General features: G+C 41.0%; 1 long non-coding RNA gene across 1 annotated transcript; it reads left to right on the top strand.

Annotated features, from left to right (window-relative positions):
- The first annotated feature begins 306 nt into the window (after positions 1 to 306).
- LOC133072834 (uncharacterized) lies at positions 307 to 2,498 on the top strand. Its single transcript, XR_009696817.1, has 3 exons — positions 307 to 432; positions 621 to 698; positions 2,212 to 2,498. It is a non-coding gene; the product is annotated as an uncharacterized LOC133072834 (long non-coding RNA).
- The last annotated feature ends 22,727 nt before the right edge of the window (positions 2,499 to 25,225 follow it).

Below are 25,225 nucleotides of genomic sequence, written 5' to 3' on the forward strand. Positions count from 1 at the left end.
GATCTTAGCTCCCCCACCAGGGATCAAACCCATGACCCCTGCTGTGGAAGCACAGAGTCTTAACCACTGTGCCACCAAGGAAGTCTCTGTAATTTTTTTTCTAACAAAAGTTCTCAGCTTTGATGTTTGAGCATGTGTAGGGTCTCCTGTTTCTCACAGTGACTGAGGGAAGCTGGAGATACCTGATGACCGAGGCCAAGCCTGCTGTACATCCCTCAGCGCTCAGAACGTCTCTTTTGGGAAACACTGTTTAGAAAGATCACTCTGCCTGTGCCAGGGAAACATTTGTGAGGTGTAGAGGAAGAGGAAGTGGAGACTGAAATCAGAGTGACTCACAGGGAGACTATGACAATCGTCCCAAATCAGGACTGGCTGCGTGGCTGGGGAGGAAACCAGAACTAAACTAGAAGGAGGCAGGTTGTGACTCAGATGGTAAGGAGTCTGCCTGCAATGTGGGAGACCTGGGTATGATCCCTGGGTTGGGAAGATCCCCTGGAGAAGGAAAGGGCAACCCACTCTGGTATTATTGCCTGGAAAATCCCATGGACAGAGGAACCTGGCAGGCTACAGTCCAGGGGGTCGCAAAGAGTCGGACATGACTTCACTTTCACTTTCTTTAGGAAATAGAACTAACAAACTTGGTGGTCAAGAGGACAGGAAGTCACCTTTCAAGGAAGGAAAGGAATGTGTACACGAAGGTAGGCAGACAGATATAAGTTATGTTGACTTTGAGAAGTTGTTTAACTGCTCTAATTTCCTTACCTGTAAAATGGGGAGAAAACACCCACATCACAGGGCTGTTATCAGAATCGTACAACCTGAATTAATTTCTGTAACACACAAGGAGCACTGTCTGACACAAGGTAAGTGTGAGATGAGGATTTGACCTTACAGCTATAAATACTTGAATAAATAGATATGTAGAAATATTGGCAGATAAGTGGTGGAGGGAATGGATGGATGGACAAATGGATAGATGGTAAAGAGACAGATAAATGGATACAGGATGTGGAGGGTGAAAGAGAGCAGATGATCCCTGGACTATTTTTCCAAGAGCAGTCACAGATTGGAACAAATCTACCTACACCCTCTCTTCTTCCTTATTTATGTCCAGTGATCAGGGTACCAGGTGGTCTTTAGTCTCTGGGACAGAGCCACAGACTACTGACCCTCATGAGGCCACTGGAGGCGTGCAGTAGGCAAAGGGCTGATGTGACAGCAGTAAGCCACACAGGTATCCCCTGAGATGGGCCGTGAGGCACACAGAACAGCAAAGTCAGGTAGGGTTCTTGTTACTGTGGCTCAGGGCCCTCACAGAGGTACTCACCCTTCTCAACTCTCTTATCTTCCCTGATATCCAGACATTTTTTCACTCACTTTCGAAATTCCATTGCTTATAACATTCACAGTCACAAGATAAAAATTTAGGAGTCCAGATATACTACCTGCAAGACACTGGCCTGAGAGTTAGAAGACCTGCGCTCGAGCATGGATTCTGAAGTTAGTGTTTGGTCTCGAAATGGTCATTTCAGTTCTCTGGCTTCAGTGTTTGAACGTGTAAAATAAATGGTCTACACTCGATCTTTCCTAAAGCTTCTCGCGGCTCTAACACCCCTGTGCCTGAAGCCTGATCAGCCTCTGTTTTCACTGCTCTTGTTCCTAAATTCAGCTCTCCACCCCTACTCTCTCATCTTCATGCCTTCGCCATTTCCTTGGTGTGGAATGCCCTCCTCTCCTTATACTTCTGCTAGCCTCTCATACATTTGCAAGTTGCAGCGCTACCTTTCCTCTGAAGCATTTCTTGGCACCCTCACGTTTAGGCACTCACCTCTTACAGACCTGTTGTACTCTCTACGTACCTGAATCATAGCTTTACCAGTGAATTGTTTATATGCCTAAATCTGCAAAAGGTTGTAATGCCTTTAATGCAGGAATTACATTTTTATCAGTCAAGGACCAGTTTCAGAGAACAGAATCCACCCTAACCAGTTAAAACAGGAAAGATTTATTACAGATACTGAATGGCATATGAAGTCATTGGGAGGGGAAAAAAAAAAGACTCAAAGATTAGGCTTTCAGGAACCACTCACAAAGCTACGCTGCAGAACTGGGCCACTGAGAAAGCTAGTACTTCTTTTGGTATGAGGAAGTCTTTAGCTTCACAACAATAGGACCATTGAAATAATCAGGAACTAAATTCTCTCCATGCAGATATCAAATTCTCAAAAAGAGCAAGTCTGTTGAGCCATCACCATCCCTGTTTGGACAGTGTTTCCTGCACCAGGACACCTCCTAAACTTCTGACCAGTCTGGAGATTGATTGCACTGGGGTCAGGTGCTAAGTGCTCTAAAGAGTTGCCACCAAAAGAAGTTAAGTTCTGGCATAAACATGGTGAAGGAGCTGCTATGAATGAGGGTGTGGCCAATGTTTCCGCTTTCCTTTTGCTGAGGAGAGCAATTTTTCTCCTACTAATAGGATTCTTTAGTGGTGATCAATAGCACAGTCAATCTCCTGGATGGATATTAATTAAATTTAAATCGGTTTTTAGCCCTAACAATTTCTTCAGCTCACGCCTCCCACAAAGCACAAACTGCTTTAACAAAACAGGTCAGGATTGGAAAATCTTGAAAATAGGAAGACATTTGGAGGTTATAAAGTCCAGTGGTTACTAAATAGCATTTTGTAGTAAAAGGAGAAAAGTAGTACAATGTAATTAGCTTTAAATGTATTCAATTTAAAATCTTGGCCTAAATTTTTGTCCTCTTTTTTCTTTAATGATAAATGGTATCCATAGTTCATACCTTTTTTGTTCATTTGTTTAGGTTTTTCTTGGCAAAATAACAATTAGATTGCCCTTTGTTGTCTTCCCTTTTGAGTTGCCTATTGATTCTTAATGTATTCTGATCACGTCTCCAGAAGTCTGTGCCACAGCTTGACTATGACACTTGTGTTATTGTCTCATCCTTCATTCCTCATCAACAGGATCTCAAGACACTTAACAAGTGCCTAGGCATGTGTTAGGACTTCAAGATAAATGGGGTAATTTCTTCTGTGTTTGTCTGTAGTGTTCATTTTATTTTAATTTTTTATTGAGGAATAGTTGATTTATAATATTGTATTAGTTTCAGGCGTACAGCAGTGATGCAACAGGGTCCAACCAGTGTCTCCTGCAACTTCTGCCTTGCAGATGGATTCTTTACCACTGAGCCACTGGAGATGCTCCAGAAGCCACTGGAGAGCTCTTGCTGTAAATACTTGGAGGGGTTTCTCTTTTCCAGGTTAGATCTCAACTAACATAAGGATAAATTCTCAGAAGTAGAATTGCTGGGTCAAAGTCTGTAGGACATTTAAACTAAAAGTTAAAGATATTTCTTCCTGCCGTTCCAATCTCCGGTAAGCCCTTTCTTCCTCCTGTAGATCTCTGAACAGTCAGGGCCCTCCTCCTTCCACCACCCCATCTGTTTACATGACTCAGCCTTTGGGCACCGGGCTAGCCCTCTGAGCACATTCCACCCTTGAAAAATGATAAACAAAGCAAAGAAGTAAGAGGGAAAGCCACGACTTCCTGTTCATAATTGATACACGTGCTTCCAGAACATGCCCAGGCAAGTGGAAACAAATAGCAATTATCTGGGTGGTTCAAGCAAACATTGACTCCACTGTGTCCATTATGAGTGAGTGGTGAAGGGAGGGAGAATTGGAATTAATTATTAACATCTTCCAAATTGTCAGAATTAGGCAGAGAGTTATTGAACTCAACACTTTATTTTCTATCAGGTGTCTGGGGGTTGGCCATTTCAACGGCCAGGGGTTTTAATTTTGGTAGGAGTCAGTCAGGTAGCAAAGTGGCCTTTGTCATTTGTGGGCCTGAACCACTCGGTGACCTTGACTGTACTCAGATAGTAGGAAGGCTCTAGGCACCACCTCCCTGGGCAACAGCCCTGGCTTGCTATAATCAGTCTCTCCACCTTGCCACTGCATCAGTTTCAGCTCTCATTAGAAACAAGGTGATCTTCCAAACTTGGGTAAACGTCTGGCTTCCTGCTGTCCTTTACCAAATTAAAACTGGTTTTTTTTACAGGCTACTGACTTATTTCTAGCTTTCCCCAAATGTGTGGCCCTTAAAGACTGCTTATTTAGCAATATAGCACAGTCATGAAAGTAATTCTTATAGCAAGGTATTCTCGGAATATGAAGGTGGAGAGGCAGATACCACGGGGAAAGTCATGATTCGAGAGTCAAGAGTTCTGTGTTTGAGTCTTAGCTTTGCCCCTAACTAGACAATTAACCCAGATCAGCCCATTTAACTGTGGTAACTTTCTTATTAAAATTAAGTGCTCAGAAGGTAAAGAAATTAAGATGAGGGCTTCCCTGATGGTTCAGCAATAAAGAATCCTTCTGCCAAGGCAAGAGACATGAGTTTGATCCCTGGTCTGGGATGATCCCGCATGCTGCGGAGCAACTAAGCCCGTGCACCACAGCGATGGAGCCTGTGCTCTAGAGCCTGAGAGATGCAACTATTGAGCCCTCCCACTTAGAGCCCATGCTTCACAAGAGAAGCCACTGCAAGCCTATGCACTGCAACTAGAGAGTAGCCCCTACTCACCCCACCTAGAGAAAGCCTGCACAGTAATGAAGACCCAACACAGTCAAAATCAATAAATAAAATTATAAAAATGAAGTTAAGCTGAAAGAGTAATATACAGGTACATGATAATGTTAGCGTTAATATTTTCAATCTTATTTTTCCAATACTCTTATGGATTGGTACTCTCTGGCTACTTTCATCAGCCCATTGTTAAAAGCAACAGATTAAACACACACATTAGGATAACTGGTTAGGAGCCATCATCCATATTTGTACATGTGTTGAGGTCGGGGGGCAGGATCTGAAAGCCATAAGCAAAGTGACTCTCTGTTTGATAATGTGATTTCAAAAATGATACGCTGACTGTCTAGAGGTGCTTGGATTAGAATATGCCCCACTTCCCCTGCCTCCTTCCTCAGCTGGTCCTTCCAGATGGTATTTGGACATCCCACGTCAGTCTCCAGCAGCTTCCCTCCTGTACAGAGGTGGGGTTAAAGTACCCTCAGCCAGCCAGACCCTCTCTCAGGTCAACTGGGGACAGGGAACATGATAAGAGTGAGCAACCTTACAGAACAAATCCAGAAAGTAGTATTAACCCAAGAACAACGTAGATGTCATTTGTGCTTCATATGTGGGATCACAGGAACAAAAGCATTTTTACTGTCACTGAAGCTTTGTTTTCCCAGGCCAGAAAAACTAAGAGAGAACAAGTAGAAATGAATCTTCCAGCTTTCAGTTCTGTTCTTATAAACCCTAGGCTATCACATGCTGCTTCCACTTCCTACCTCCCTTCAGTGCACTGGACAGCCGGCAGACATCCATCTTCCCTGCATGATAATCAGCCAAGTGCCACAGGTGTCCTTCAGACATGATTTTCATCCTTAATCCGGTAGGGGTTTTTTTGAGTGTTTCTAGAATTGCATCATGCACTTAGGGACCATGAAAATAGCCTGGAAATCAGAAACAGAACAGGGTTTAATGGATTGATTAATTAAGTGAGTATTTGTTGAGTGCCTTCTATATGTCAAATATAGCTCTGGTCAGTGTGCTGAAAATACAGCAGTGAACAAGAGCGTTGATCCCAACACTCCCGGATCTTATATTCTGGCAGGGGTGGGTGTGGGGAAATAGAGAAATACATATACACGTATACACATAAATACACACAAATATACACAGATATTTAACATGAGTTCAGGTATTGATAAGTTATTGCCTGCCTGCTAAGTCACTTCAGTCATGTCCAACTCTTTGAGACCCTATGAAGAGTAGTCCACCAGGCTCTTCTGTCCAATGGATTCTCCAGGCAAGAATACCGGAGTGGGTTGGCATGCCCTTCTCCAGGATATGAGTCCTTTTGACTCAGGAATCAAACCTGCATCTCTTTTGTCTCCTGCATTGGCAGGCAAGTTCTTTACCACTAGAGCCACTTGGGAAGCCCTGGATGAGTTATTAAAATAATAATAATAATAGCTTTTTCTGCCATATGAGGATAGAAACTGAGGACAGGGTCAGGTTTCATCAATCTAAGAAAAAAGATATAAATGAAGCAGGGAGCATTAGAGGAAGAGAGAAAAAGTAAATCTGTGTAATCCATTTTAAATAAAATGATGTATTGTCAGTGTATAAAACCTACATCAAACTAAAAAACTTCTGTGCCATGAAAGAAATGATCAACAAAATGCAAAGACAATATATGGAATGGAAAAAATATTTGCAAATCATATACCTGATAAAAAGTTTACATCCAAAACATATGAAGAATTCATATACCTCGATGGCAAAAATATACAGTAATAATAATGATAATCCAGTTAAACATGGACAAAGAAACTGAATAGGCAGTTTTCCAAAGAAGATACACAAATGGTCAACAGGTACAGGTAAAGGTGCTCAAAATCATTTATCGTTTATCCTCAGGGAAATGCAAATTAAAACCACAATGAGATATCACCTCATGGCTGTTAGAATGACTATTATCAAAAAGACAAGAGATAACAAATGCTGGTGAGAATGTGGAGAAAAGGCAATCCTTGTACACTGATGGTGAGGATGTAAATTGGTGCAGCCACTGTGGAAAACAGTATAGGGTTCCTCAAAAAGTTAAAAACAGAACTACCATATGATCCAGTCATTTCAATTCTGGGTATTTATCTGCAGGAAATGAAATCACTAACTTGAAGAGATACCTGCATCCCACATTCACTGTAGCATCATTTATAACAGCAAAGCCACAGGAACGATCTAAACGTCCATTGACAGATGAATGGACAAAGAAAATGTGATATATATATACACATACATATATACAACAACATGGATAGACATGGAAGGCATTATGCTGAGTGAAACAAGTCAGGCGGAGAAAGGTGAATACTGTATGATTTCACTTTTATGTGGAATCTAAAAATTCATACTCATAAAGACAGAGAATACATTGGTGGTTGCCAGAGGCCAGGGTGGAGATATTGGGTGAAGACAGTCAAAAGATACAAACTCCCAGTTATAAGATAAATACGTACTAGGACTGTGATGTACATGATGGTGACTATAGTTAACACTGCTGTAGAGTGTACTTGAAAGTTGCTAAGAGAGTAGATCCTAAAAGTTCTCATCACAAAGAAAAAATCTTTCTCCTGTTGGTTTCTATATGTGATGAAGGCTATTAACTAAACTTGTTGTGGCAATCATTTCACAGTATATTCACATATGTAAGTCAAGGCTTCCCAGCTGGCACTAGTGGTAAAGAACCTGCCTGCCAATGCAGGTAGACATAAGAGACACGGGTTCAATCCCTGGGTTGGGAAGATCCCCTGAAGGAGGGCACAGCAACCTACTCCAGTATTCTTGCCTGGAGGATCCCACAGACATAGGTGCCTGGCAAGCTATAGTCCATAGGGTCACAAAGAGTTGGACACAACTGAAGTGACTTTGCACGCACACATACGTTAGTCAAGTCATTGTGCTGTATACCTTAACCTTATAGAGTGCTGTAAGTCAGTTATGGGCTTCCCTGGTGGCTCAGATGGTAAAGAATATGCCTGCAATGCAGGAGACCCGGGTTCTATCCCTGGGTCGGGAAGATCCCCTGGAGAAGAGAATGGTTACCCACTCCAGTATTCTTGCCTGGAGAATTCCATGGACAGAGGAGCCTGGAAGTCTGTGGTGATCCATGGGGTCAACAAAGAGTTGAACATGACTGAGCAACTAACACTTTCACTTTTCACGTCAGTTCTATTTCAATTAAACTGAAAAAAAAAAATAATAAAGTGAAGAAAGAGGTTAAAGAATGCCTATTTTAGATGAAGTTATCAGGGTAGGTATCTCTGACATTTGAGTTGAGAACTGGGTGAGATGAAAGAGTGACTTTTGAGGTTGTTCTGAGCAGGGCACACAGAACCCATAGGATGGAGGTACACTTAGTGTGTTTGTGGAATAGCCATGTGGCCAGTGTGACTAAGCAGAAAGTGTGAGGAAAAGAGCACAAGGAGATGGATGTGAATCCCAACTCCTACAATCAAGTAGTCACAGAAATTTTCTCAATTTATTTACTCTCTAGGAAGCACAGATTCCTTGTACTTAATAAGGCTTTTGGTCACAAGTAATATTAATAGTACCCAAACTTGAGCTGGGCTAACTAAGAAAGAGAACTTATAATAAGTGTACAAGCCTGTGTCCCAGAAAGCAAGATCAGGAAAGAATCTGGGCTTCTGGAAAGAATGAGAATCAGGACCTGGGAATAACAAAACACATCACCACCTAGAAAACAAGACCCTTACCCTGTCATTCACCTTTATTCCTCCTTCATGCCGGCCTTCACTCTGTTCAACCCAGTTTATCTGCTGCTTCTCTACCTGGACTTCCCACAGCCCCTGCCTTCATTCATTCAACCCCACAGCCAGCTGTCCCACGTCCAGCACTGTTCCTATTCCACACCAGCGCTGACAGAGGGCTCAGCACCATCCAGAAATAGCAGCCTACTTTCTGAAAACGTGAGAGACTCACCCCATTTCACTGAGGAGGTCATACAAAGGCCAGAGCAGGAGTTACCCTGCACATTGCCTGCCAGGTTTTCTAAATCCCCTCTCTGCTCCCGAAGCTTCTCCACAGCCCACTAATCAAGGGTTCTTCTCTTGTGTTCTTACCACAAACCCATTGTCCAATTTCCTCCAGAGCCTCCCCTTCCTCACCCAACTCCAGCCCCAACACACTACCCATCTCTCAGCCCTTTCTAAGCAGGGGCATTGACTTTCTCCCAGTTTCCACAACTGAATGTGAATTTTCAGACCAACCATCCCAAAGATTCTCTGAGAGCATTAATTGTTTGACTAGTTCCAGCCACTGCTCTCTGAATCCCGATTTCAAACTTCTGTAAGATAATATCTGATCTGCCTGCCTCATGGCGTATGGTCACATCTCTGGCCCAGTCAGTGGCTGCCAGAGAAGTTACCTTTGTGGGTGGGGGAATTTGACAGGACAATTCCTAGAGAAGGCCGTGCTCCTTAGGAGATGGATAGATATGCCAAAAGTGCCCATTATATTCCTCATGTGTAAAATGGAATCAATAATACATTCCTTTCGGGGTGGTTGGGCTAGTTAGACAAAATTACCTGTGAAAGGGGCATCCCATGGTATCTTGTGCTTAGGAAATGTGACATTCCTCCTTTTCTTAAGAAACAAACCAACAAACTGCAAAAAACCTCTTTTTTTATTTTCCAAAATAATCCCAGCTTCACTATATTTCCCAGTTCTGGATTGTTAGGTATAAATTGTTCACCTGAAAAATATAGTCCCGGTAGGTATATTTAACCTGTAAAAAAATTTGTTAAGCAGGAATATTTAGGTCTTGTCCCATCCCTCATGCCTTCCTCCCTCCTGGCATGTCAGTTTTGGTGTTGTCTGATGGGATCGTTCCCTTGCATCTCTGCCCCTACTCCAGAGTCCTATACTATAGATTGGAGGCAAGCTGTTGGAAAGAACAAAGAGGCAAGGATGAGAACTAACTTTGAAAAGGGAGAGATAAGAGTAAGCTATAGGAAGAGAGGCTTTCTGGCAGATTTTTGAGATGGTAGGGGATGCAGAGAACTGGGGAAAGAGCATTGGAGACAGGTCAACATAGGCTGTGTCAGATCCTCTTTAATGATATCTGAGAATGCCAGCAAGACTCTGATTACTCATATTCTAATTACTCTCAAGCGCTAGAATCAGTCTGCAGTTCCCTGATGAGACAGAGCCAGGTGGATGCCTGGGTTTTATTTTGCCTACGTATAGATAGAATAAACCTTTTCTCCAGGAAATTACCATACTTGAGGGATGCAAGGCTTAAATATTTAAACTAAGAAGGCATGAAATGATTTGAACATAGACAGTATACAGAAATGTACAGAACCAAGGATAAACATGACTTAAGCTTTATCTACGGTAATGGAGGCAATTAAGATTCACAAAATCTCCAGCCTACTGCTGTTTCCTGGGCATGAAGGATATTTACAAAAATTAAGAAAACTCCTTTGACATTTAGACATATAATCCATTCTGTGTAAAAAGCACATTTCCTCAAGGGAGTTTCTAAGTAATAATTTTGCTTTTCCACTGTGCAAACAGGAGTCTTTATTGATGGAGTGTTCAGTGTAAGAAAGCCTTCCACATCAGCGATGCACCCTTTCACGAACCATCTTTGATGAATAATTAAACAGGGGCTAAAGACTTCCTGTATCATCATTAATCAGCAGACAGGAGCACATTCAGGAAACGTGAATCAAATTGAAAATGTGCACCTAAACTCCTATAAATAAGATAACATGCACTTTTCAAAATTTTGAATATAAAAGTAGTATATACTGTGGAACACTATGTAGAAAAGAATTAGGTAGGTCTAGATATATTGTCAGGCTCACATACTTGTTATTTAGCATTTTGATTTTTTTTAAAGAAAGCATTTTAAAGAGCAATATGTAAAAGAGATCCAGAGTCACACACATAAAAGCCTAGAGAGGCCAGTTCAGTTCAGCTCAGTTCAGTCGCTCAGTCGTGTCCAACTCGTTGCGACCCCAGGAGACGCCAAACAGGTGTCAAGTCTTAAGGGCCAGGCAGGTGTATGACAATAGGTACTAAGCTATTTATGTTGTAGAAAAACACAACTTGTGCAACTATGCAACATTTTAAATCATTGTGTGAGTTAAACAAGACACTCAACTGGGAGTATCCAGCTTCCTTAACTGTGTTTGTAAGCAAACTTAAAAAAATCTCTGTGCTTGTGTATTTCTTTACATATGTATGCATGTTTGTAAATACAGAATAAAATACCTGTAAAGTGACATATACAAAATTTTCTTGGTGCTTATCTTTGAGAAATCAAACTTGGAGAAGAATTGGTGAGAGAATATGTTAAAGGATAATTTTTATGTTTTTCTCTGATTTCTCTATTGTTTGACTTTTACAGTGGGGATGTGGTCATGTATTAATGAGTAATTATGTTTTATAAGCATAAGACTTCCCTGGTGGCTCAGATGGTAAAGCGTCTGCCTACAATGCGGAGACCCAGGTTCAATCCCTGGGTTGGGAAGATCTCCTGGAGAAGGCAATGGCACCCCACTCCAGTACTCTTGCCTGGAAAACGCCATGGACGGAGGAGCCTGGTAGGCTACAGTTCATGGGGTCACAAAGAGTCGGACATGACTGAGCGACTTCACTTTCACTTTCTTTTCACGCTTTATAAAAATTAAAAAGTAATTCTTAAAGAGTAGAAAAAATGTGGAAAAGAATGAAATGATAACAGACTCACCCGTAATCTCATAAACTCAGATGTAACTATTGATCACTGTCTTAGTCTACCTGGACTGCTGTAACAAGTTAGCACAGAACTTGTTGCTGAACCCAGTACATTTGCCCAACACACAGCGAAACACTGAGACGCTGAGCTTTACAGCTCAGAAAGAGTTTATTCACGAGGAGCCAGATGAGGAGACAGGAGAACAAGTATCAGATCCATCTCCCCAAAGCTGAGAGGATTCAGATATTTTAGGGATAAACAGGTGGTCTTAGGCTGGGAAAGGTGATCAGAGGCAGGAAAAAGATGAGGGAATTGGTGTTCTGAGCAGGTGCATCTGGGTCACATGCTTCTGCATACTCAAAATAGAGGCTTAATGTGATCTGAGAGTGGAGTTTTTTGGTCCTCTGACATCAGAAGGCCATTCACTGGACATCTGCTCTGGCCCAGATTTGGAGTGGGTGGTCCCAACCTGTACTTAGCTGGCTGGCACTGGGCAGGAACAGACTCCAAGTTCCTATAAAACCAATGGGCGGCATGAAGCTGGGAAAGTATGTGATTAAAGAGTGGAAAGGAAAGAAGGAAAGAAAAATAAACGAACTTAATCAATGAAGGTAGTTTATAAGCAAAAGGATTTTAACAAGCTGTTACTTTGTTATTCTGTAAGACAAGCTCAGGAATTGCTATTATCAGCTTCTGTTAACTCCATGGGGCATGGTTTCAGACTGGGTGGCTTCAACAACAAGTATTTATTTTACATAGTCCTGGAGGCCAGGAAATCCAAGATCAGGATGCCAGGTTGGTCCAGTTCTGGTAAGGTATCTCTTCATGGCTCGTCATTGGCCACCTTCTTACTGTATCCTGGCATGATAGAGAGAGCTCTCATATGTCTTCTCCTAGGGGCACTAATCTCACCATAAGAGTTCCTACCTGCCTCCGCCCTCCACCCACTGTGCGCTCTTCTGGACTTAATTACCTCCAAAAGGTCACCTACAAACATCATCACACTGGGGTTTAGGACTTTGACATGAATTGGGATGGATGTAGAGTGAGAGAGGAGTGGGCCTAAACATTCAACCCGTAATAGTCATATTTTGGCATATTTCCTTTGTCTTTTTTTCTAAACATATTTAAAATAGTTGGGGTTGTGTTATATATACATAGTTTATTATACATAGCTTTGTATACTGTCGCACATGTTTTCCTCATCATCTTTTGGAGTGAATTATTACCTTAAGATAGATTCATGTAGGTGGAATTAATGGATTGAACCACATGGACTTTTAAATATTTTTATGCATATTACTAATTTGCTTTCCAGGAAGGCTGGATCAGTTTACAGTTCTGCCAACAGTACATGAAAGCATCTGTTTTACTGTACTCTTGCCAATACTGAGAATCATCAACTTGAAAATCATTTTTAGAAAGTCCTCTTTTTGTTACTTTTAAACCTCTTATTGAAGCATAAAGATACACACAGGAAAGTTTCTGATTATCTCTAAGCAAACACACCTGAGTCAGCATTCACAACAAGAATGAAAACAAATTCGCCATCCTCAGGATCCCCCTCATCCTCCTCCCAGTCATTGTTACCACAAAAGTAACCACCCATCTGACTTCTAAGAGCAATAGGCTAGTCCAGCTTTATTTTCTCATTTTGGTGTAGTGTTCCATTTTATAAATGCAGCATATCACAATATACTTGTTCATTGTGCTATTAATGGACATTTGGATAGTTTTCAGCTGTGGATTTTAAGCATGACCATACATTTCTTTTTTTTTTCTTCATACATTTCTTTTGGTGATAATGAGTATGCATTTTTGTTGGCAAGCACCTTACAAGTGGAATTGCTGGACCATGGTGTATGCCTGTATTCAGCCTCAGTACTGCCAGACAGTAATTTCTAAAATGATATCAATTTAGATTCTTACAATGAGTGTCTAAGAGTTTGTTTCCCCAATTTGGGTTAACACTTGATAATGTCAGTCTTTTTCATTTTAACAAGCTGGCCAAGCTGTATATTGATGTATCATTGTTACCTCTATTTGCATTTCTTGGTGACTGATGAGGTTGAACAGCTTTTTAAATGTTTACTGGCCATTTGGAGATACTGTCTCTTGTAAGTAGACTGAGTGTTTTGCTAATTTTCAGATGAAGTTGTCTTTCTCTCATTGAATTGTATAAGAAATTTTTATATTCTAGATCTGAGTCCTTTGTCAGATATCAAATATCTTCTCTTACTCTTTGGGTTGTCTTCTTACTGTTTAGTGGTGTTTTGATGAACAAAACACATGTTTTAACAAACTCCAGTTTATCCATTATTTCCCTTTATAGTTAATGCTTGTTTTGTCCTTTTAAAGAAAATTTGTCTACACCAAGGTCCTGAACATAATTTCCTCTTGTTAAATTTACATTTTCTAATGCTCAGTGAGGTTGATTTTTCTTCTGTTTAAGACAAAGTTCTTTTGGTGCTTGGTATCTAATTGTTCAGCCTTTAAATTTTCAGTTCATTTCAGTTCAGTGGTTCAGTCATGCCCGACTGTTTGCGACCCCATGAACCCCAGCATGCCAGGCCTGTCTGTCCATCACCAACTCCTGGAGTCCACCCAAACTCATGTCCATTGAGTCGGTGATGCCATCCAACCATCTCATTCTCTGTCGTCCCCTTCTCCTCCTGCCCTCAATCTTTCCCAGCATCAGGGTCTTTTCAAATGAGTCAGCTCTTCACATCAGGTGGCCACAGGATTGGAGTTTCATCTTCAACATCAGTCCTCCCAATGAACACTCAGGACTGACCTCCTTTAGGATGGACTGGTTGGATCTCCTTGCAGTCCAAGGGACTCTCAAGAGTCTTCTCCAACACCACAGTTCAAAAGCATCAATTATTCTGCACTCAGCTTTCTTTATAGTCCAACTCTCACATCCATACATGACTACTGGAAAAACCATAGCCTTGACTAGACGGACCTTTGTTTGCAAAGTAATGTCTCTGCTTTTTAATATGCTCTCTAGGTTGGTCATAACTTTCCTTCCAAGGAGTGAGTGTCTTTTAATTTCATGGCTGCAATCACCATCTGCAGTGATTTTGGAGCCCAGAAAAATAAAGTCTGTCACTGTTTCCCCTCTTTCCCCATCTATTTGCCATGAAGTGATGGGTCCGAATGCCATGATCTTAGTTTTCTGAATGTTGAGCTTTAAGCCAACTTTTTAACTCTCCTCTTTCACTTTCAACAAGAGGCTCTTTAGTTCTTCTTCACTTTCTGCTACAAGGGTGGTGTCATCTGCATATCTGAGGTTATTGATATTTCTCCCGGCAACCTTGATTCTAGCTTGTGCTTCATCCAGCCCAGCATTTGTCATGATGTACTCTGCATATAAGTTAAATAAGCAGGATGACAATATACAGCCTTGACGTACTCCTTTTCCTATTTGGAACCAGTCTGTTGTTCCAGTTCTAACTGTTGCTTCCTAACATGCATACAGGTCTCTCAAGAGGCAGGTCAGGTGGTCTGATACTCCCATCTCTTTCAGAATTTTCCAGTTTATTGTGACCCACACTGTCAAAGGCTTTGGCATAGTCAATAAAGCAGAAATAGATGTTTTTCTGGAACTCTCTTGCTTTTGTGATGATCCAGCGGATGTTGGCAATTTGATCTCTGGTTCCTCTGCCTTTTCTAAAACCAGCTTGAACATTTGGAAGTTCACGGTTCACGTATTGCTGAACTCTGGCTTGGAGAATTTTGAGCGTCACTTTATTAGCGTGTGAGATGAGTGCAATTGTGCGGTAGTTTGAGGATTCTTTGGCATTGCCTTTCTTAACAATTGGAATGAAAACTGACCTTTTCCAGCTCTGTGGCCACTGCTGAGTTTTCCAAATTTGCTGACATATTGAATGCAGCACTTTCACAGCATCATCTTTTAGGATTTGAAATAGCCCCTTTAAATTTTACATGTTGCATTTTTGGTTCTAGATATTTTTTATAGCCTTGTGATTTATTTTTAATATATTTTAAGATATCAAAATCATATTTTATTTTGTAATTTTTCCCATGTAAGTTCAAAAAGTCTTTTCTTATTCTGTTGGGAAAAAGATATCTTCTAATTTTTATGGTGCTTTGCTGTTATTTTGTTTTATTTACATTTAGCCCTTTGATTCACACAGGGTTTATTTGGATAATATTGTGAAGTGCAAGTCTAAATTGATTTATTTCTCCCTAATACCAAGTCAATTTTCTTTTTATTAACTGAATGATTCTTCTCTAAGTGACTTGTAATGCTTCCTTTATAATGAGTTGAGTTAGTATATATACTTAGATTTGCTTTTGACTTAGATTTGCTTTTTTTTTTTTTTAGATTTGCTTTTGACTACACTTGTCTGTTTACTCTTCTGGATACATTTTAGGATGTTTATTTATTTATTTTTTTGGTTTTGAAAAAGTCCTTTAAGATTCTAGATTAGAATACTTTAAGTTAACTTGTGAAGAACTCTTTTTTTTTCCCCAGTAGTCTTAGCTACCAGAATGTATTTTTATACTTCATTACTTATTCAAAACTTACTCTATCTGAAGATACATATACATATATATAGCTCCATATTATATTTATCTCTATATTTTATCTATATACATATATCTATGTAAATAGACTTCACAATAATGAAAATTTGGATATTATTTGATTGTAGATTGGTTCCTGACCCATCCTGTTGTCAGATGGCAGCATACTTGTTAGGGGAAGCACACTGATTGAAACCGCCCACCCTGGCCAGGTACCATAGTAACTATTTGCATGAGTTGTTTTATGACAGGAGGTCCTGATAAGGAATATGGGACTAATGAGCCACCACCAAGGGGAAGAGTTGGGGAAAGGTTGAAAGATGACACTGTGTGTCCGTCCACTTCCCAGAATCCCTCTCGCTAGCATCCATCCTGGCTGAGCGATGTGTGCGCCACCAGGAAAGACTCTGAATTAGAATGATTGGCCAAAGACCACCCGGAAACTAATCCCATCACCATAAAACTCAAGACAGCGAGTCACGTGGCAGAGCAGTTCTCCTGGGTTCCCTTACCTCCTGCTCTCCACCCGGGTGCCCTTCCCAGTAAAATCTCTTGCTTTGTCAGCACATGTGTCTCCTCGGACAATTCATTGCCGAGTGTTAGACAAGAGCCCAGTTTCGGGCCCTGGAAGGGATCCCCCTTCCTGCAATATACTGATAGTTTAAGTTAAGGAGGGGACTCAGAAAAAGGGAGTTGGCCACATCAGAAAGACCAACCATACAATTAGAAGGCTGGGGCTTTGTGCCCTGAAGCCCTGATTTCAAGCCCATCTCTGCTCCTTACTGGGCAAGCTTGGGCTTGCTCACTGATGATAAATTTCCTTATCATCAAAATGGGAGTAATGGCAGAAATGGCAGTGTTCTAGCACGAAACCAATGACACATTTAAAACAGATACTTTTTAGGTTAGTAAAAATTAGTAGAAGAGTTTAGTAAAATTTAATAGAAGGACCATTTACAAAGCTGTGGACTGTTATGCCCGATGTCCGAATCCCCGAGCGGGAAGAGAGAAGGCTTCCAAGACAATGCAACTCGCAAAAAGGGAAGTTTATTACTGACTCGAGCCAGGGCTCCTGCCGCATCCAATGCAGTGGTGCGGGGTCAGAGAGCCCCGAGCCCCAGCTGTTACACCAATTTATAGGGTGAACATAAGCAGTTGGTAGCTGGCTTAAGCGGATTGGTTACATGTTTGCAAAGCAATTTTATTGGTCCAAACTTTCGCAGGCTTTTGTTCAAACCTAGGAGTTCGCGGGCTTTTCAGCTTTCCCTCAATATGTTCCCTTTGTTCCCTTTTGGGCGCCTGTTGATTGGCTGGCTCCAGGCGGCCTGATGCGGGTAGGGAATCTTACCATTTCAGGGGAAACGGAAACTTAGGTCCGGGCCACCTGTCATAGTGTCAGCCCTGGCAGCCTCACATGGACAAGGTGTAAGGAAGCCACGGGGATAGTGCTGTGTTACAAGATAGAAACAGTGAGGTCATTTCCACCCCTAGACTTGACAAGAGGGACAGAGTCAATTGCCAGAACTCAGAAGTCAGTCACGTCAAAAGACAAACCTGACAGGAATAGCCCCTTGGGTGGACCCTGATGTGACTGTGTAGGTGGGAAGCTAGGGAACAAGTAACCTGGGCTCACACACCTCCTCCCTCTCACCTTCTGCAGGGTCTTCCCACTTGATGAACCCACCTGAATCCTGAGGGCAAGAGAGCCCTTTTAATGAGGTCCAGTGGTTCTGGGACTTGGGCTTACATCAGAATCACCTGCAGGTATTGTTGAAATGCAGATTTCTGATTCAGTGATGGGAAAGGGGGTTGGATTTTCCATTTCTAACTCCTTCCCAGGTGATGCCGATCCAACCGGTCTTGGGACCACATGTGGAGAACCACTTATGTAGTCCTGGGCACAGAGGAAGGTGGAGAACAGTGGGTAGGGGCTCTGAAAAGACGAGCAGAGGGTATCTGGCCCCGTCTCCTTAGCAGTTAGAGGATTCCATGGGTGTATATTTTAGTGCATGTCACGCTGCAGTTTATCAGCAAATGTCCCGTTTCCTTGAGTGCTCTTTGACTCACTTGACTTTTTGGCTTCTACCAACTGCTATGTTCAGATCTCCAAGACCTGAAAGAGGACTTCTCAGAATCCTGACTCTGAACTTGGTCACAGCATCTGTTTTCTGCAGCTTCCCCCAAGCTCAGAGTTTTCTTATGCCAGCCTCAAACTGTGCAGATTCTGACCCTGGGACTTGTTCTTCCCTGTAAGAGCATTGCTTTGAGCCTGAGGTGCGGACACTGTCTTTGATTCTTAAGCATTTAAAAAAAATTTTATTGGAGTATACAGTATTTAATTTACAATGTTGTGTTAGTTTCAGGTATACTTGATCTTTCATTTTTTATTTATATTTTGTCCAAATTTATGACCCAAATACTTCAGAAATTTTTCTTTTGAAAAAAGTCATTCTCAGTATGGATATTTTCTTTTTTAAATCTCTAAATAGTTAAACAAATGCTTACTGTATGACTTTTTTGGAGAGATAAAAAAAAAATGTTTGCATCTCAGTGGAAAATATGCATTGACTACTGCATACCCTTTTGAGTTATCAGATTATAGCCCTGTTCATTTTCTTTGAGCTGTTTTTACAACTCTTTCTAAATTATATGTAACTGATATGTAAATTTCATCTTGTCAGGTGGTGATTTTAATTGACTTCCTCCCCGCTGTGGAAAAACAAGCTTTGTCTCTGCGGTTAAGTGACATAATAAATGTTTTTTTTTATTGTGTAAATTGGGTTTTCTGTTACTTAGAGCCAAGACCCTCCTGACTGACAGATCCCTTATAAGTGGGGGTCAATAATCCTTCCTGCCTGCCCCACAGAGTTGCCCTATCAAAGCACTTTAAAAGGTGTTTGAAAAAAAAAAATGAAAAAAATAAATAAATAAAAGGTGTTTGAAAGACTTCAGTGGTGGTCCAGAGGCTAAGACTCTGTGCTCCCAATGCAGAGGGCCTGGGTTTTGATCCCTGGTCAGGGAACTAGATCCCACATGTACAACTAAGACCTGACACTGCCAAATAGACATTTTTTTAAAAAAGGTGTTTAAGGATACATGTGGGAGGTATGATGCATACCTAGATGGCTGGAGGCTTGATAGCCTCTTCTTTGAGTCCAAAAATTGGAAAGGAAATTATTTCTCATACACTCCCTCTAGGCTTCATCATAGCTGCAGTTCTTGCTTTTGATACTGTTACTGAGCCATTTCAGCCTGCCTGACACACGCTGAGCCAAACACTGAGACACGGAGTTTTCCAGCCCAGAAAGTTTATACACAAGGCAGCCAAGTGAGGAGACAGGAGAGCAAACCTCAGATCTGCCTCCGCAAAGGTGAGGAGGTTGGGGCATGTGGGGGATAAGCAGGTGATCTTTGCAATAAACGAGAAAGTGGCTATTGGAATTTAGGGAAAATGGTCAAGGAAAAAGACCATTAGTGAATGCGATGTTAAAAACACAGTGAGCAAAAAAAAAAAAAAAACCAAAAAAAAAAAAAAAAAACCCCAAAAAAACCACAGTGAGCAATACTACAAGGTTTAATGATTGGCAGTTGTGTTAGTAAAGAAAAAATGTTACCTGCTATTCCAATTCTGTGAGGGTCAAACCATCAGCTGTTGGAGTTGTCCACTGACAATGTACTCTGAGGGGAATGCATGATGGAGAAAAACAGCAAACATTCTATGCTTCAGATATACTGGCCCTTAGGTAGTTGAGATGAATATCTAAGGAAAAATTTCAAGTGACTCCAGATTGTTCCACCTTCTCATACATAGAAAAGCACTAAAGTCATTCATCTGAGATATGTGTTCTTTGTGATTAGCAATGCTCTTTTGATCTTTGACTACATGTTTTTTCCCAACAGAAAAGTTCATATATATATTCTGGCTCTTCTCTTACCTCTCAGAGTTGCTCAAAGCTATCTGAGAGGTTATCTCTCAGACTATTGTCCTCTGTAAGGTCCCAAATAAAACTTAACTCACAACTTTTCCGTTGTGTGATTTTCTTTCAGTCAACACATTTCATTATCTGTACGTCATTTGTCATTACTGGTGTATTATTTGTTTTAGTCCTGTAGGTGCTTGAGTTTTAGCTCATTGTAGAACTGTGCTGATTTCTAGCAAAGTGTCTAAGAGTCTTCTGTCATCTCTAAAGGATGTTAGTTTGGGCAAACTTGTAGCACATAAAGAAGTGATTTTTTAAAAAATAAATGCTCTTTGATGATTATAGCTGCTGTAGAACCTCTCTTTACTGACACTTTCTTCCCAAAAAATATTACAGGCACTTGAAAATTAAATTTAATGTTTTTTAAAGTTAAAAAATTAACTTTAATTTTTCTAAATTTTTCTTGTTTATCTAAGCATGTTCTGAAAATTGGGTTTGAGTTAAGCCTTTATTAACACTTAGTTTTCAAGCTATAAAACATTTCACCTCACTCTTCTAGCCACTTTTATTAAGTAGACAGAACGGAGGAGACATCTTCATTAAAAAGCAATCTTCAAGGTTTGAAATCGTGTGACCAAAGTCAGTTATAAAAGTCAGAAGGGGCCAGGTTCAGTGAGCTCATCTTTGCTATGTTTTTTTTTGTTTGTTTGTTTACTTTTGTTTTTATTGTTCTTGCCATGCCGGGGGTCGGGGGGGGGGGTTTAATTTCATTAATCATACAAATAATTTTCTATAATATCCCAGGGCAAACCACAGAATTTGGCAGTCTTAATGGTGGGTCCCCTCAAAGACTCACGGGCTGGTGGCATCATCATGGAGTGCCTGGGGTTCACAGTGCAGCGTGTGGCTCATGTCTACCTTGCAGGTGGCTCTTCCTCCACATCACAACTAGGGTCTCCAAGATGATGGGGTCAAGGATCCTCCAGGTTCTTAGGAAATCTCCCTTCCTTTGCTTCTCCTGCTCAGTGGTCTCCTTAGTTGGCAGGGTGTCCTCCTGTACCTCCGTCTTCTTCAGCTCGGCCTTATCAAAGTGGGGATTTCCTCCAAGTCTAGCTTATCTGCCATTTTCTTAAAGCATTCTGAGAAGTTCCACTCCAAGCTCATAGTCCCAGGGCTCCTATTCACATTGCTGCAGCTAGAGACTTGAATTTGGTGTTAAATCATTTTAAAAAGCTGTTTCAGACTTCTTATATCTTCTGTTCCTGAGCACAAACATGCTCTAGCCAACCAACAAGTCTATGGATTTATTATGCTTTAGGTTTTTTTTTTAAGATCTATTTTTAAAAGGTAAATATGTATTCACTCTTGTTCTGATTTTCGGCTAATATAGGTATATTTGCTATTGATAAGAGGGTCTAATTTCCTCTCCCTCTTCTATTGTGTGTTTAAAAACCAGCTGTTTAAAACCAGTTGTTCTCAATGCTGACTCCAGATCAGAATACGTAATGTAATCAAAATATAGTGACTATAAAGTTATTAACAATTTATTTCTTTTTATTCATACTAAGTTTTTGAAATCCAGCATATATTTTATTCTTAAAGTATCTAGACTCAGACCAGCTGCATTTTAAGCATTCAATAGCCCTATGTGTCTAGTGTGATCACATCAGACACGGAGATCTAGACCTAAGACTTCACACAATTTTAAGAAAATGAAGATGTAGGTGAACAGTAAAAGCATGCAGAGTCTCATCTTGTTCTCAGGGTTGGGTAGTCAGCAAAATACAGATCGTGACAAAAAGGTCACTTAGGCAAGGCGAATATGATGTATAAGTTCTAAACACTGGAGCCTTAGTTTTCTCAACTGTCAAATGAGAATAACAGTATATGTGCTTGACGTAATATCATGAAATAATTATCTATAAATATGGGCCCAGGGAAACTTGGTAGTTTGTCCAGAGTTAGAGCTGTATTTGATATCTAAATGAGAATTTTATACCTTATGTTCACAAAATCTTGCTCAAGATAAGAAATTAGCATTGTATGTTTGAAGACAGAAAAAGCAATGTATATGTCCATATATGTCCATGAACAACAACAAAAAAGATAGGACCTTCAGTGTTTACGTTAAGGAGGCTGTCATTTTGTGTTAAAGAGACCCATTTGAGAAGATGCTCCTAGCTAGAGCACTTTAGTTGCATGTTTTGGCAACAGTAGGGAGTGGTGTTGTGACTCTAAAACACTCTGTGATTCTGAAAAGCAGAATCAGGGCTTTTGTTCCTGGAAAAGTGATGTTAGATTGTTTGTCCATTTACATCCAGTAAGACTATTATCCACTGATTGCAATGCATTACAACCCCCTGGAGATATTTGGGCATCATTTCTATTACATTCTTGGCTCCTGGCTACCACTTTTTTTTTTTTTTTTGACACCAGATTTTGCTTTATCCAGATGAGCAAATTGTTGCCAATGGATGTACATTATTCTGATCAGTTCTTAGGAAGGAGGCCTCACTGAACTTCAGGGTCTATCCCTTCAGCATATAGTAAGAGCTTCTCAAGTGTTTTAGATATTTATCCTGTGCCATGGGTTTTATTCCCCCCATTTTTCATGTGGGAAGATCGAGTGAGGTTCAGAGGGGTTAAGCTCAAGGCCATATATTTAGTTGGTGATGCAACTAGTGTTTAAATCAAGGTTTCTCAACTTCAGCAATATTGATGTTTTGGACCAAATAATTGTTTGTTGTGGGGGCTGATCTGTGCTCCCACAACTCCTTAACTGCCAAGAGCAACGCCCTGTGCCTACAGCATCTGTGCAAACTGTGTGGTCTATGCCAAGCGCCTGCTTTCCTCTTGGGACTCTAGAGTTTAGTACATGCTACCCAGAGGGTGTCTAGGGAACCCAATCCTAATAAAATCCCTGGACACTTAGCCCTCTTGGTTGGCAGCACTTCACACGTGCTGTCGACATAACACTTTTTGCTGGAGAAATTAAGCATGTCCTGTCCTGTGTGACTTCATGGGGATAGGACTCAGAAGTTCAGGCTAGGCTTCCTCCAGATGTCACCCCACGTGCCTTTTCTCTTTGCCGGTTTTGCTTTGTATCATTTGGCTGGAGCACACCATCACCCTGAGTAAAATTGTGTGCTGAGTCCCGTGCTAGCGAATCCTCCAGCATAGAGGTGGCCTTAGGGGCACCTTGACACAGAAGAACAGCTGTTAGCAGAAATATAAGACTCTTTAAGTGAAATGTTTACAAAAACTTGATGCTGGATGCCATTGCAACTTTTAAATTATTCAGTTAATTACTATCAAATATAATTTATTATATAAAAATTAGTGTTCTAAATTACAAGCAGGAAAAAGCCATCAAACAAGTGGGAGGCCCTTTCCTTTTTGTAGGAGACTCTCATAAGAAAATCACAAGCGAGCTGGAAGCAGAGACCAGCTAGTTGATACTGGTTAGAAAAGCAGTTTTCTTCTAAACCACGAAGAGGCATCCAGTCTCAGATCATCACTTGAAAAATTCAAATTTCTTTCAAAGATTCAGATGAAGCCCTTCTTTAACTGGAGCAACAGGCACTACAGAAATACCATATACAAATGTTATCCAAAGCTTGGAGGCAATCCCAGGAGAAAACTCTTGGATGTCATTTTAGAGAACAAAAACGCACTTTAAGAAAGGGAAACAAAAATGAATAATGACTATGCAGGAAGCTAAGGATGACTATCCTCAGGGACAGTTCTGCTGAATCAAAGGTTTGCTGAATCTTTGATTTCTAGTAAGTGGTTCTCCGAGATTGCTTAGAAGTGAGTCTCTTCTTGTCCACTCTAAGTGCTTCAGAAGTTGAAACTCTGTGCCAACCTCAGGAATATCTCAGTGCATTTCTTAACCAATTAGCTCGTTCTCAGGGCCCCCAGGACATATCTAGGAGCCAACTGATCTGGGGTCAGCTGTGCTAATGAAAGGTCCAAGCTCCTCCCATGTCCCCTTGCCTGTGGCAGAGCCCACCCTGTACAGAACTTGGCAGCTTCAGGCATTGAGAGCAGTGCTCTGTGTCCATCTCTGGGAATGACAGCTCCAGAATGGTTTTGGCTTTCATGTGACTCAGTAGCTTTCACTAAGGAACGGCAGACAACCGACTGCAGTTGCAATACCTGAGAGGGCAGATCCAGTTGCAAATGAATGGAAATGCATTATTGATAGCATTCCACAGCCTGGCCTGAGGAAGCAGGGGCCAGTGGGAGATAGAGGAACCATCGTGACCTTCAAGCTGTGTACAACATGAAGTGTGCATACAAGGAACCTATCCAGAAGTGTGAACTGTGTATTGGAGGATCAGTTATCTAATAATCCCAACTTTCTGGAAGCCAGAAATAAACACAAAAGGTTTCTGCTCAGTTAAAAAAAAAAATATGTCACAAAGCCTATAGGCTTTCTTTCCTCTTAGCACTGCTGCTTTCATCCTTGTCTAGAGTACATTTATTCTTACTTTACCAAAAAAGACCCTGTCTTCAGCTGCCACTAAAACTGCTCTCAGTGAACATCATGCCTTCCTTGGGAAAATAACGTTCTTTCAAGAATGGGTTCTCTAGGCAGCAGTTTTTAAATGTTGACTTCCCTTTCCCTTGACTTTTTACAAGTTGCATAATTTATTGAGGTGAAATTCACATAACATAAAATTAATCATTTGAAAGTGAGCAGTTTACTGGCATTTAGAATATTCCCAGTGTTGTGCAACCACCACCTCTATCAAGCTCTGAAACGGTATAAAAGCCCCTGTGTCCCCATCTTTTGAAGTAAAAGGCTTTGTATTTAGTTTCCCAGGCCTCCTCTGAGACTCAAAAATCTGGCTCAAGAGTTAATGATTAGAAAATGTGAACATGTTGAAACAAAGAGCTTTTGGGCCAGGAAACTGGTAACAATTTAGACTATAAGTTGGCCACATAGCAGTCACCTAACTCCCAGTTCCCTGAAAGATATAGATAACAAAAGCCTACCCACATTCCTAAGTTGTTTTTCAGAAATCAGATCCCTGTCATATGAAAACTGCTGACTGCAAGCACACAGACCCCAGACCAATTAAAACTAAAAGATTGACGATGCCTGAAACTTCAACTGAATGCCAACCAATTCATGTATCTCATGGTCCTCTCCCTCACACTGCCTTTAAAATCCTTCCTTGAAAGTCATCAGGGATCTCAGGTATTTTGAGAATGGGCTGCCTGTTCTCCTTGCCTGATGCTGCAATAAGCACTGTATTTTCCTCGTGACTCAGATGGTAAAGAATCTTCCTGCAATGCAGGAGACCTGGGTTTGATCCCTGGGTCAGGTTGCCATGGACAGAGGAGTCTGGTGGGGCTACAGTCCTTGGGGTTGCAAAGAGTTA

This window comes from Dama dama, chromosome 18, assembly GCF_033118175.1.
Source record: "Dama dama isolate Ldn47 chromosome 18, ASM3311817v1, whole genome shotgun sequence".
Taxonomy (NCBI): Eukaryota; Metazoa; Chordata; class Mammalia; order Artiodactyla; family Cervidae; genus Dama; species Dama dama.